This window comes from Prionailurus viverrinus, chromosome A1, assembly GCF_022837055.1.
Source record: "Prionailurus viverrinus isolate Anna chromosome A1, UM_Priviv_1.0, whole genome shotgun sequence".
NCBI classification, from domain to species: Eukaryota; Metazoa; Chordata; class Mammalia; order Carnivora; family Felidae; genus Prionailurus; species Prionailurus viverrinus.
Window position 1 is genome coordinate 95,926,860 of NC_062561.1, and position 15,440 is coordinate 95,942,299.

Sequence of the window (15,440 nt, forward strand, 5' to 3'; positions counted from 1 at the left end):
AGGCTCCAGGCTCCAAGCTCTCAGCACAGAGTCCGATGCAGGGCTCGAACTCATGAACCACGGGATCATGACCTGAGCCGAAGCTGGATGCTCAACCGACTGAGCCACCCAGGTACCCCACAAGACAGCTCTTTTAAACAGGCCAACATTTATTCTTGGGAAAGGAAGTGTATGTATCCTTCCCCTCTACCTGACCTGAAAATGTCAAGGATGAAGTAAATTTCAGTGACTCCAATGCAAAACCCTTATCTTACGAATACACAGTATAACGTTTATGAGGTAAACTTGTTTTTCAGACAAGTAAGTTTGTCCACAAACCTAGGTTTTCTGCTTACCCTGCTTGCTTGAGGTGAAGGATAGCTCACGAATGCTTTTTTTCCGGTCGTGGACACGAAGTGGCCCTTTGTCTTTAATCCCAGCATTTGCAAAAATGTTACACCTCCCAGCTGATGTGTGTAGAATGATTTAGAGCTGCATCCTTGCTGGTTAGCGAGCTTTCTCGTTTCCTAGATACTATCACTTCTGCCACTTTAAACCAAGGCTTCTAATGACATGCGTTGAAGGACAAGGCTTGATTTCAGGTTTCCCTTTGGTCTGTTTCATCTCCATTTGCTGACCCTGGATTATGCAGATGATAGACTGCTTTAGGTAATCTGGCCCCCTGTGTTAGACCTTGGCTGTCATACTCCATTATAACCGATGGTTCAAGTGCTTCCTTTACATAAGGACTGTCTTCTTCCTAGGGATCCCTCTAAGATATTCAGGGCTAGCAGTAAAAATATTGCTGAATCCTGTTCTCAAGTCGAGTTTCAAGGTTAACATGAAAACTGTTATCACTTGCTTATGCTGCATAAAAATCTGTTTTATCCTGGTAACAATCCTCTTAAAAAGCCTCGCAATTCCTGTGCTCCACCAGTGTTTCCTCAGATGCCAAACCGACTATGACTGGCTGGCAAGAAAACAAGTTAGGATTATTTATATGCCGGTGTGCATCTGTTTCCATCTAGAATTATGAACAATTAATCAATGATAATCAATTGTGACAGCAAAGAGAATGTCTACCCCGCTACCTTCTATTCCCAGCAACAGAGAAACACGAGTAATTTTGATAATGTCCTGTGTGTCCGGGGAAGTAATTCCCCTATTATTGGCTTTTAGCAAGAATTTATAATTAAATCAGGGAGGAGAAACGCTGGCAGCCGACACTATGTCACATTCATTTCAAGTGTAATGCCACAGTTTCATGGATGGTCACTTAGGCATTGAAATCGTGCAGCTATGAGGGAGCGAAAAGGAGGCTGTGAGTGTTCTGTCCATTCTTCTGCCATACCAAAACAAGGGTAAATCTCGTGACACTGTTGGCCTGTTGAGGACCTGGAACTTCTCTGTGAACCGATGGTGGATAATTTGGAAATCTTTTTTTTTTTCTTTTATGAAATTTATTGTCAAATTGGTTTCCATATAGCACCCAGTGCTCATCCCAACAGGTGCCCTCCTCCATGCCCATCCCCCACTTTCCCCTTCCCACCCCTCCTCTCCCCATCAACCCTCAGTTTATTTTCAGTTTTTAAGAGTCTCTTAGGGTTTGCCTCCCTCCCTCTCTTTTTCCCCCCTTCCCCTCCCCCATGATCCTCTATCAAGTTTCTCAGGACCCACCTATGAGTGAAAACATAGGGTATCTGTCTTTCCCTGCCTGACTTACTTCACTTAGCATAACACTCTCCGGTTCCATCCACGTTGCTACAAAGGGCCAGATTTCATTCTTTCTCAGTGCCAAGTAGTATTCCATTGTATACATAAACCACATCTTCTTTATCTGTTCGTCAGTTGATGGACATTTAGGCTCTTTCTATAATTTGCCTATTGTTGAAAGTGCTGCTCTAAACATTGGGGTACAAGTGCCCCTATGCATCAGCACTCCTGTATCCCTCGGGTAAATTCCTAGCAGTGCTATTGCTGGTTCCTAGGGTAGATCTATTTTTAATTTTTGGAGGAACCCCCACACTGTCTTCCGGAGTGGCTGTACCAGTTTGCATTCCCACCAACAGTGCAAGAGGGTTCCCGTTTCTCCACATCCTCTCCAGCAGGATAGGATGGAATCTATCCTCTAAGTGTTCATATAAAGTAATTGTCTTAGCGGCATCTGGGTGGCTCCATCGGTTAAACGTCCATCTCTTGATAATTGGTTCAAATCACAATCTCACAGTTTGTGGATTCGAGCCCCGCGTTGGGCTCTGTGTGGACAGTGCAGAGCCTGCTTGGGATTCTGTCTCTCTCCCTTTCTCTCTGCTCCCCCACTTACGCTTGCTCTCTCTCTCTCTCTCTCAAAATAAATAAACTTAAAAAAAAAGTAATTGAGTAATTGTCTTAAATCTGTTTTTTTTGAAAAGAAGTTGATACACACAGAGGCATAGATATATATGGAAGTAGACAACATTGCATATACAATTTCTTTTAAAAAATAGATTTAAGAGAATTGCTTTATATGTACCATACTGTGTGTGTGTATATAATCACTCATTAAGGATTTATTTATCCAGTAGTCTTTCCTTCTGTATCTACATAGGTACTTTGTAAGAAGGCTACCAACCAACAGAGAGGAAAGACATTAACACTGTAACAAGATTAAGGGAATTACAAGGTACAGACTTTCAAGACAGGGAGCTGTAATGTACAGCATAGGGAATATAGTTAATAATATTGTAAAAACTTTACGTGGTGACAGATGGTAGCTAGATTTATCATGGTGATCACTTCATAATGTATATAAATGTTGAATCACTATGTTGTACACCTGAAAGTAATCTGTGTATGTCAGCTATATTTCAGTTAAAAAGAAAAAAAAAAAAACCCTCCCAACGATGTTTTATGGCAAACGGTTTGAAACCTCAGGAAACCATCTTTAAAGGCTGCAAATGAGTGCCTGCTTTCCACTTGGACCGGTGGTGATTGTGCCATTGCCTGGAAATAGGGAGACACGATAGAGCGCGGACTAGTGCGCACTATCTGTCCTCATTATAACGTGGCCTGGGGCTTGGAACTAAACATGATTCCAGAACATAATGAGCTGTGTACTGTAATGAAGGTGTTTGAAATTGATTTGACTGTTATTTAGTATAAAAAGTCCCACATCAAAGACTCTGGCAAGCACACAGACACATAGGCGTTCATAGACAAAGGACGCTGTGTGATGGTCCAGGGGCAAGTGGAGAGGTGTGGTGGCTTAAGCTGAGTCAAGGAACCTAGCAAGCCGTGATCTGATGATTCGTTCTCAGCTCCCTGTATCGCACTCTCAAACTGCCGTATGGCGCTAGGTGATTTTGAGGATTACTTTGAAGACGACGATGAAACCCAGTGTAATTTCCCTCTTGTTTCCTAGTAGTTTTGCATTGCTCCTTCCATCGCAGTCATGGACACCCTCCCAAGCTAATTTGTAAAATGAATTTTACTGAATGCCATTTAATCTTATTGCCATAGTTACAAACTCAGAAATCGAAGATTGCCAGGCTGGGCTGAAAATAGCTGACTTGCTACCAGGAAGAGGACTAATTCTTATGCACAGCTCTGTACGCACATGAGATCTCTTATTCAAAGAACAATGGGAAGTTTGATCCTTTATTAAAACCTGACCTTCGGATGCCTTTGCATTCTCCAAACCCAGAACCAGGATGGGCTTGAATGAAATGTGGGAAAACTAAAGATGAGGTTCCTCTTTGCAACCTGCTGTTTTAGCTCCTGTGATACGGTTGTAGTGAGCTCACGAGATGTTTGTCCCAGTATTTTCACAGACCATCCTGGGGATTTTATCAGCATTTGCAAATTATAAAGCTAAGAACCTATGTACGTTTCAATTTTAAGGAAATCTTTTTTTTTTTTAATAAATGCTTTTATTTCTTTTTGAGAGAGTACAAGCAGGGGAGGGGCAGACGGAAAAGGAGAGAGGACCTGAGGCAGGCTCTGTGCTGACAGCAGCAAGCCCGATGTGGGGCTTGAACTCAGAACTGCGAGATCATGACCTGAGCCATAGATGGACGCTCAACCGACTGAGCCACCCAGGCGCCCTATGAAATTAAAAAAAAAAAAAAAATTTTTTTAATGTTTATTTATTATTGAGAGACAGAGACAGAGTGTGAGCAGGGGGTGGGGGGTGGGCAGAGAGAGAGGGAGACACAGAATCTGAAGCAGGTGCCAGGCTCTGAGCTGTCAGCACAGAGCCTATTGCGGGGCTCGAACTCACCAACCGTGAGCCGTGAGATCACGACCTGAGCCGAAGTCGGATGCTTAACCGACTGAGCCACCCAGGCGCCCCTGAAATTTAAGGAAGTTTTAAATGATCTGATTTATAAACGACAAATCTAGCCATATCTGTCTATCATCTATCATCTATTTATCATCTATCATTCTATCATCATTAAGCAAACCCATAATCTCAGTCAACAAATGTACTTTATGGGAGAGGTTTAAGATAGGTTATATGAGGGGCGCCTGGGTGGCTCAGTGTGGCTCAGTCAGTTAAGCGGCTGACTTCAGCTCAGGTCATGATCTCACGGTTCATGGGTTCAAGCCCCCGCGTCGGGCTCTGTGCTGACAGCTCAGAGCCTGGAGCCTTCTTCCCATTCTGTCTCCCTCTCTTTCTGCCCCTCCCCTGCTTGCACTCAGTCTCTCTCTCTCTCTCTCTCTCTCTCTCTCAAAAATAAATAAACATTAGGAAAAGAAAAAAGAAAGAATGATTTCTGAACCAGGGTATTGGATGCAAAACATCATGGTTCTCGGTCTTAAAGCATCCGTGTTACAAAAGGACTTGGAACCTAAAAGAAAAACAATTTCATTGTAATTAAAATATTCATTCGATCAAAATCAAACACAAGGATAGATGTCAGAAACTACTTCTTAGGTGCTAAAGCAAGTTGCTGAGCGGTACGTGTGGTATTGTGCCATTACACTGTAAATAAACACATGGGAAAATGCCCACGGGGTTTTGGCTCGATCTGTTGTCAGTGGCTCTCCCTGGGAATTTCATTTCAGAGGTGGGGTGGAGAGTTGCTCAGCTTTCTAATACCATGTTAAAAAGTTCTAATTTGGGGGCGCCTGGGTGGCTCAGTTGGTTGAGCGCCTGACTCTTGATACTGGCTCAGATCATGATCCGAAGGTCATGGGATGGAGCCCCATGTTGGGCTCCACAGGGAGCATGGACCCTGCTTAAGCTTTTCTCTCTCTCTCTATGCCCCTCTCCCTGGCTCGTGCTCTCTCTCTCTCTCAAAACAAAACAAAAACCAAAAAGTTCTGTGTTGAATGAAATAAAAAAGTTATCAGTATAATTAAGTAAATAATTTTTTTTAAAGTAAACTCTGTACCCAACGTGGGACTGGAACTCAGAACTCTGAGGTCACCCATCATATGCTCTACCAACTGAGCCCGCAGGTACCACAGAGTAAGTACGTCTGAAGGAGAGTTGTTTGATTGACAAGCAATCTGTTTTTAACATTTTTCTCATCCCCAAGCCTTCTTTAACCTAATATTCAATGTACTAAAAATCCATTCTCTGTGGTTATGATTTGTCAACGTCCAGTTTGCATTGTTCTTGGTCCAGATAAACAGTCAAATCAATTTCTTTTGACATTGATTTCATTTCCATGGGCCTCCGTTCTCTCACCTATAAAATGAAGGGATTATACCTCTGAGATCTTTATCAAGCAGAAAATTCTGATGTGGTTGTTCTTGAAGTTTTCACCAGTTCAACCTGCTGCTTATCCGATTTAATTTAGGTTATTAGGGCTTTAGTGTCTTTGAATATAATTTTATGGTATTTGATCAACAGCTCGAAAACAAACGTAGTCACTTAAGGATTCTGAGTAAATAGAACACACAGCATGTATTTAGGGAGTCGGAACAAAGAGGCCAGTGCCCTTGCCAGGACAGGAAGCCAATGGGCCACAGGCTGTCTAGCCGTTGCTGTATAGAGTTTGCTGGCTGTGCGGGGAAGGGGGGGGGGGTTGCGCCTACTGTTCACTCCCTTTTATATGCAAAGATCTCCCAGAGGAGGGAGTCCTGGGAACTGTTTGTTCCCTGTGAGAGGGAGGGAGGGAGGGTACTGCTGTATTCTCTTCCCAGGGCCACCCCACTGAAGCGGCTGTAGGTACAGCCTGGCCTCACACACGTAGCGTGAGGAGATTCTAAGTGCTGGTTTTACACTATACATTGTCAGGGCACTTCTGTTATTTTTGAATTAATTTTGAATTCAAGGCAATATAGTCTCCCTTTCTGCAGGACTTGTCCGGGCCTTTAAACTGCCAGTCCCCCAATGGGGGAGTCTCCTAAAGGAAGATGCAACTCCAGCTACTCTTCTGGGTGATAAGACCTGCTCGCCTCTGGCCCACCAGCGTTTGGTGGGGCGGTTGCATCCTTAAATGTAATCTGGCAGAGGGACAAATAGGTTCTACCCTGCGTGCCGCATTTGATCCGTTGGTGGAGACTGCTGGCAGTTATTTTCAGAAGGACTCGGAGGCCTGGTTCTGGTTAGACGGGAAAAAGAGGGAGAGTGGTGATTGCTAGAACAGGGATTTGTCGACCCTGCCTTTGTTCTCTGCTGTTTCTGAGTCTTTCAAATAATTGCACTCATAGGTATTTCCATGTCCTACCCTGTGGGGAAATCCTGGAGGGTCCAATAAAATGGTGACTTGGCTGAGTCTCAGATACTCTTGATTTCACGTGAGGTAGAAGGTACAAAATCTGCCCAGAAGCTCTCCGTGTGGCTGCAGGCATAGTGGCTGGGACCTTGCTCAATGGAGATACTTCTTGAAAGTGAGGGGCTACTAGAGTCAAGAGTGGAAGAAAGAGCCCAGGGGCACCTGGGTGGCTCAGTCAGCTAAGTGCTGACTTCGTCTCAGGTCATGATCTCATGGTTCATGGGTTCGAGCCCTGCATTGGGCTCTGGGCTGATAGCTCAGAGCCTGGAGCCTGCCTCACATTCTGTCTCCCTCTCTGTCTCTACCCCTCCCCGCCTCGTGCTCTGTCTCTCTCTCTCTCTCTCTCTGAAAAATAAATAAACACTAAAAAAAAGTGGAAAAACCCAGGATGTACGACAGCACACACTTTCAGGTCTAACCCTTTGTTCATGCAAATACTGTTGGTGGACCGCCCCACGGCATATTTGTTCATTAGGAGAGAGGAGTTAGCAATCAGGAGAGAGGAATTATTTTTCTGAAAATCCTGTTGAGTAAAACCTTATGAGGTATTTGCTTGCAGCACAAAACGTTTTTTAGGTACCACGTAAACTATAAAACGCGTATAAACTTTGTGGAGAATCAGCCACCACTATCTGTGTTCTTATGCATGCACATTATCACATTATATTCAGACCAACTGGGCCACGAGCACATGATCGTCCTGATCGTGTTACCAGCAGATGCACAGAGTTATCGTTTATGCTGTTTTCTGCAATTCAGCGGCAGAAATGTGGTAGACATGGCTTGTTAACAGCCGTGTTGATACATTTTCAATGTAAATGGCTTGTGGTTGATGACAAATAATAAAATGATATGGTTAAATTAATCCCCACAATGTCTACAAGAAGATGTGATAAGAGCAGACAATTCATTTTTTAAAATTTTTTATTAATTTTTTTTAGTGTTTATTTTTGAGATAGACAGAGGGTGAGTGGGGGAGGGAGAGGGGCAGAGAGAGAGGGAGACACAGAATTGGAAGCAGGCTCCAGGCTCCGAGCTGTCAGCACGGAGCCTGACACGGGGCTCGAACTCACGGACCGTGAGATCATGACCGGAGCCGAAGTTGGACGCTCAACCGACTGAGCCACACAGGTGCCCATTTTTTTTTTTAAGTTTATTTATTTTCAGAGAAAGAGAGTGAGTAGACGCAAGTAGGGGAGTGGCAGAGAGATCGGGGGACGGAGAGAAAGAATCCCAAGCAGGCTCCACACCACCAGTGCGGAGCCCGACGTGGGGCTTGAACTCGTGAGCCATGAGATCATGACCTGAGCCAAAGTGCGATGTTTAACCGACTGAGCCACCCAGGCGCCCCACTCCCCCGCCAAATCACGTAGTTTTGAAGGAGAAAATGGCATCCTATAAAACAGGATTACCAGTGTGCAAAATGTGAAATCCCAGAAGTTCCTCGAAATCATGGTTGTGGATGACTGTGGCTGAACCAGGCTCTCTTCTTCCAGCCTGCCTTTTTTTTTTTTTTTTTTTTTTTTTGTCTTCCTGACAGATGGACTTTAAGGCAGAGAGCAGGCTCACATATGTGGGTTGGAGGGTCAACGTGCAAATGATGCTGGGAAGATTTGCTTGCACCCCCGGGTCTGGCCCCTAGTAATTATTAAAGAGTTTCTGAGCCGCGAGTGAACCCGGAAGGTAAATGCAAGAGTTACAGGGTCAAGATTCTCCGCAGGCTTCTCTGAGCTGTCAGCTTCGGGGAGGCCCTGGTTAGAGGTCAGCGCTGAGCACTTACAAGGCCTCTGATGGATACCAGGGTATTTTGGAAAGCTACACTTCAAAATGAGGTAAAAGATGAGTTTAACAAGTTCACATATTTAATCTTTATCCAAGCCTCTATAACTACCTTTTTCGCAGAGCCTGCCTTGAGAAGGTGCACTTTTACAAACAGCTTGTTATCTGATGCTGTGGTCTGCAGTTCCCTAAAACATCTCCAGGGAAGAAACGTTGAAGGAAGTATTTCTCATGAGGAATCAGTCTACGTACATGGCACGTTTCTTGAAAAAGATAACTAATGAGCAGAACCAAATCTTTCCCTCTTTTTTTTTTTTAACGTTTATTCAATTTTGAGAGACAGAGACACAGAGCATGAGTGGAGGAGGGGCAGAGAGAGAAGGAGACACGGAATCCGAGGCAGGCTCCAGGCTCTGAGCTGTCAGCACAGAGCCCGACGCGGGGCCTGAACTCATGAGCCGTGAGATCATGACCTGAGCCGAAGTCAGATGCCCAACCACTGAGCCATCCAGGCACCCCCCAGATCTTTACCCCTTAGTAAGCAATTTAAAATGTTAAAAAACAAAACCAAAACCAAAAACCAGTGTGTTACCTGAGGCTGCATCCAGACATGACCTATGACGACACTGGGGCCGATTTCGTGGTGAAATAAAACGATGAAGAGAAAATTTTACATGTCTCTACATGGCTCAAGCTAATGAACAAGTAATTTGAAGTGAGGGCAGGTATAAATAAATGCCCCAGGTCAAGGAACATGATCTTGGATTTTTGTCCCTGGAGATGAGGCCAGCGGAGCTTGGTGAAATCCTTGGAGCCAGATGTGTGGAAAAGCAAGGCCCATCACTCTGCAGCTTTGCTGTGCCTGATCCTGCCTTCCCACCATTCTGCCTTCTTACGTCCACATACCCTTTATGTTGTAGATTTGTTTAATCAGAGGGTCTTTCCTTGAACACTTTTGGAATATTGCCTATAGTAGAACTTTTTTGTCTGAGGGAGTGGGGACTCATTCTTTCCTTGGTCAGTTAAATCAAAGTCAAAGCAGGGAACTACACACAAAAATAAAAATTTTTTTAACCTAAATATTTTATAATTTTTTTTTCAACGTTTATTTATTTTTGGGACAGAGAGAGACAGAGCATGAACAGGCGAGGGGCAGAGAGAGAGGGAGACACAGAATCAGAAATAGGCTCCAGGCTCTGAGCTGTCAGCCCAGAGCCCGACGAGGGGCTCGAACTCATGGACTGCGAGATCGTGACCTGGCTGAAGTCGGACGCTTAACCGACTGCGCCACCCAGGCACCCCTAACCTAAATATTTTAATGTGACATCTATATAGATACATTCATTTACTTTTTGTTTTGGTGGGGGGGAGAGAGAGGGAGAAAATCTTAAGCAGGCTCCACTCTCAGTGCAGAGACTGACCTGGGGCTTGAACTCAGAAACTGTGAGATCATGACCTGAGCCAAAACCAAGAGTGGGATGCTCAACTGCCTGAGCCACCCAGGTGCCCCTACTGATCTTTGATATGGGCCCACAGGCTGCTCACTGGAATTCTTTGGGTCTGTTTAAAATGTTTAAAATCGGTTTAAACTCAGATATGTATGCAAAGCAACCTGTGAGCATAAATCTGTGTTTTTCTCTGATTATTTACATCTGTCTGGTCCACAACTTAACAACATTTTTTTTTTCATAGCTGCTCAGCCTACATTTGCTTTCCAGAAGAACCGCGATGATTTTTCTTTTCCCGCTATTTTTAATAATTACAATAAAATGTGTGACTGGCCCAAACAGATGTGTAGGAGATCGGTGTACAAGTGTCCAGGAGGGTCACCACCTGCCCGACCCGTCATATCAGTCACTCAGGTAAGAGAGCTTTGATCTTAGGTGTGACAGGTCTTAGGAGCTGAGAATGTGAAAGGGAGTATGATGCTTTTATGGTCTAGTGCTAGGGGTCCCTTACACATTATGCATGCACGTGCATGCATAATGCATGCACATTACGAGACGTGCATACTAGGAGACGTGCAAAGGAGTGCGGGAGAGAAAAAAGTATTTTGTCTGTTCAGCGAAGCTTTTCCTGATCACACTAGTCTTTCTCTTGTGCGCTGCTGTTTCAGATATGTCCCACACGAACGATGAGGAAGCGAGCACGATCGTAATGGGGAGATACCCTTCTATCAGTTGAGGTTTCCTAGAGAATTTAGTAAGTTGGAATTAGTTGTCTGTTGCAAACCCTGTCACTGAAATGCTCTGCTTTGGTGGTGGTTTCTGTGGGGAATGGGTATGTGCTGGCTGGATGGAATGGGAGCCTGGTATCTGGTATAGAGTCTGTTCGGGTCCAACCAGGAATGTTCTTGTAAGCCTTAGAGTGGCTACAGTCTTTGATAATTCCACCTACACTAAATTTCCCCGGGCTCTATTTGGTTCCAGGATGCCTGTTCCATCAGCGGTCTGTAGATTATAGTTGAATTGACAGTTTTCTTTTGGATGACATTTCTAGGCTACAATAGTGACTCATCACAGAGGCAATCAATGGAATGTGAGTGGTGCATTTGATTTGGTAGGATTAGAGTAATTGCATAACGTGACAGGGTATGTGTGATATTTAAGACATTTAATTGAATTCAGCACATGGCAATTCCATCCCTTGGCAACCAAGATGACTCAAACATCTACACTGAGAAGCTACAAATAGATTTGGTCACCAAGAGTAGATATCAAGAAGCAAATCATGTTATATGAAAACATTTAGATCTGTAATGTAAAAATACATTTTCTTTTTTTTTTTTTGGACACGGGATGTGTTTGTTGCAAGCAAACAAAGGTGAGAAAAATATAAAATCTCCTTGGAATTTTTGTAATATTAGAACCTTAAGTATAGAGCATTTCAGTGACTGTTACTCATTTTTTTTAAAGTTTATTTATTTTGAGAGAGAGAGAGAGAGCAGGGGAGGGGCAGAGATGGAGAGAGAGAATGAATCCCAAGCAGGCTCCTCATTGTTAGTGCAGAGCTGGACGCGGGGCTCGAACCCCTGAACCGTGAGATCATGACCTGAGCCGATATCAAGAGTTGGACACTGAACTGACTGAGTCAGGCAGGCGCTGGAAACATTCAAATACTGGAAATATTAACACTTAGGAAAATAAGATTAAGTACAATTGTTAAATTACATCAGTGGCAGGAAAAGTAATCATTCATCACAATATATGGTTCTTTTATTATGAAAAAAAAAAAAGAAAGTTATGTGATAAAATCTTTCAAATTATCTGCCATCTCCCCAGTCCTTCTGTCCTTCGTAGGACAAAGGCCAGCAGTTGGTAATAAGCAACAACAAGTGTCTGGGGGATGTCTTTTCGGCTGTAAGCGTAAGAAGCAAAACTTGAACAAGTCATTATTGTTGGGGTTCCTGTTAGGTGGTTGTACTTTGGCACAAGGTAACATGGATCGGCCAGAAGCCCCAGAATTAACCTTTTCTATTTGTTTTTAGAGGCACGTTCTTATTTTGTACTTAGAAATAATGACTTCCACTTTTCACACGGATTCCCTATTGTTGCCAGTTGTAACATTTCTGTTCCCATGTTTGGATTGCTGTGTTTTATGAGGAAAATGCCCAGATGGGAAAGAGCTTCAGTAAGGCATTATTGTCTACGAAGGGGGCTCTTGGACCTGGGTTGGCCAGGCTGGGAGCCAACATTATTAATAATTTTGAGGGAAGGTCCATTTTTTCCCAGGCATCTATCGTTAGCAATTCCAACATGGAGTCATTTATCTAAAGATTTATTTAAACGTAAAGAAACCATGATTGGTTGAAAAATGACCTTCTCTTTGGAAATAATCACAAATAACATTTATTGAGTGTGTAATGCACATAACGTTTTGTGCGCGTCACTTTCTTGACAGAGTGGCTGCATCTCTTTGACATTTCCAACTATATTAAAGCTTCAATTTAGCCCTCTGAGATAGGTAATATTTTTATTTCTGTTAAGAATAGTTTTTAAAAGAGGTAAAATGGTGATTATCCTACAGATACAAAAGAGAACAGGTATTAAAGATGCGATCCTTCTCATTTATCAATGAGAGAACCAGACAGATGTTACAACCGATTCAAAAGAGAATCCAAAGAAGAGATACATTTGTAGGTCAGAACTCTTGGAGGGAATGTACAAATGGAGGCCAAACATGTTCCGCAACCCCCCCCCCCCCCCCCCCCCCCCCCCCCCGCCAACAGGAAGGGTCAAGGAAGTCAACTGAATTTCTACTTAACTGGACAGAATTTGCATGGGTACAGACCGGAGCTGTAGAATAGCTTCCTGGAGGGATATCCTCTAGGTGATGCGTAGTTTTCGAATTGAGCACAACTTTTCCTCTCTACTCCCATCTTACCAGATGGGAAATCAAGGCTCAGGGAGGGCAGGTTTGGGTACTCTTCATTAGTAGGGAAATCCCTGCATTTGGGGAAGTCCGTTAGGATATGTGAAATGAGTGAGTCTCTGAGAGATGCCTGTACCTCCAGAACCTTGTGGAGAAGGTAACAAAATAAGGAGTGGGGGAAGATGGAAGGAGATTTATGTTTGACACATTTCAGGTTTGGGCAAACAAGGCAAAGGATCCAAAAGAAATGACTGTTCGTGTCCAGCAACAACTTTCCTGACAGTGGGAACTCCTCTCCAAATGCACGATATTTTTTTTTATAGAATTATGAAATGTCATTTAAAATTTTTTTCTAACATTTATTTTTGAGAGACAGAGAGAGACAGAGCACAAGCAGGGGAAGAGGAGAGAGAGGGGAAGACACAGAATCTCAAGTAGGCTCTAGGCTCCGAACTATCAACACAGAGCCCAATGAGTGGCCTGAAACCATGATCCGTGAGATTATGACCTGAGCCAAGGTCAGATGCTCAATTGATTGAGCCACCCAGGCACCCCTGAAATGTCATTTTAAAAAAGGTTTATTTGTCTGTTTTTAGAGTGGAGGAGGGGTAGAGAGAGGGAGAGAGAGAATCCCAAGAAGGCACCACACTATCAGTGCAGAGCCCGATATGTAGCTCGAAGTCATGAACCATGAGATCATGACCTGAGCAGAAATCAAGAGTCACATGCTTAATTGACTCAGCCACCTGGGTGCCCCCAAATGCATGATAGTCTAATGAAAAACAACAACAACAAAGAAACAAATGCATGAACCATACAAATGGTATTCACAGCCACATTCACTGTTTCCTGAGCTTGAGCTCCTATGAAAGCCTGGGGAGGAGTTCGGGAAGGGTTTGTGATGCAGATAAAGCATGAGGTATAGAGGCAATTTGATAGCTTAGTTGGTTGAGCATCTGACTCTTGATTTTGGCTCAGGTCATGATCCCAGGGTCATGGGATCAAGCCTCGCTTCGGGCTCTGTGCTGAGTGTGGAGCCCTGTGTGGTGCACTCTCTCTAAGACAAAACAAAAAGGAATGAGGTATAAAGCCTGTAGGCAAGAGAGCCTCTGGGTACCATGGAGGTCACTGCTCCTCTGGCTCTAATGCAAGTCAAGGTAGGTAACAAACCATGTAGTACATGTTGTCACGTCATCACTGCCTGGAAGGAAGCTAGGAAGGACAGGGATATGACAGAGGCCCACCGTTTTGTGCTCTGATAGGGCATCTCAAGGCTGGAGCAGTTGCTTAAATGGCTCTCCCCCTTGCCACTTACTAGAACAGTCCGCAGGTAGGGCCAACTCAGAGGAGGTAGTAAGAATAAAATCGCCTAATGACCTACTGATGTCACACAAGTAATAAGTGACAAAGCTCACATTTGAACACCAATTTGTCTAATTCCAGATCACGTTCCTAGCTTTCCCACTACAGTATTGACCCCTGTTTACTCTGTCTCCTTTAAAAAGTTGGATGCCAGAGGTCCAGTGACTTCTGATTGCTTTGTGTAATAAGTTGTGTATCTGTCTCTGTTGTCCTTTCGCTGCGTCTCTTGGTGGGATCAGCATTGGCTGTGGTTGGGAACATTCTCTGTCGTGGGCTATTTAGTACTATGGAAGAGGGCATTTTCATACACTTTCTGTAGAGTATAAACTGAAGGTGATTTCCACTTCATGAGGCCAGGAAAGGTCCAGGATGGCATCATCAGAACCTTCTGGCAGTGTCTAGGGACTTACCCCTCATTCACTGCACCTTTAGCATCATGTGGGTAATGCTTGGGCTCAGAAGAAGCAGCTAGCTGGATGCCTTGGATATTGCCCCAGACCTTGAATATCGTTAGCTTTGCTGTGCCTCCATTATTCTCATTAATAAAACAAGGATAGGGGCGCCTGGGTGGCTCAGTCGGTTGAGCGAACGACTCATGATCTCGCGATCCATGAGTTCGAGCCCCACGTCAGGATCTGTGCTGACAGCTCAGAGCCTGGAGCCTGTTTCAGATTCTGTGTCTCCCTCTCTCTGACCCTCCCCCGTTCATGCTCTGTCTCTCTCTGTCTCAGAAATAAATAAACGTTAAAAACAATTTTTTTTAAACAAGGATAATAGCATTGGACCTACTATATACCTTCTGTGCCATTATTTCCGTGAGAGAATATAAAAAGAAAATATGTTTCACACATAAGAAGTGATGCTGTTGTCAAGCATAGAAATGCAAGTTTGGACAAAGTCTAGAGTAAGCAGAGAGGGAGAGGGAAGCTGAGGTGATCTGGATCCTGGATAATTGAGAATGATCCCTCAAAAAAATACCTATTGTCCAAGTGTGTCAACTTCGGGATTCTTTCTATTGTAAGTGACCAAAACCCTAATTCCAGGCAAAAAAGGGCTTAAAAATTTCTTGTAAAATTTCATATGTTAGTATGCTTGAGAAGTCTCTGGTAGATGTGGTTTCAAGTGCAATTTGATCTCATGATTTATTTTTTATTTAATTTGTTTTTAACATTTATTTGTTTTGGAGTGACAGAGCGCAAGCCAGGGGAGGGTGGAGAGATAGGGAGACAGAATCGGAAGCAG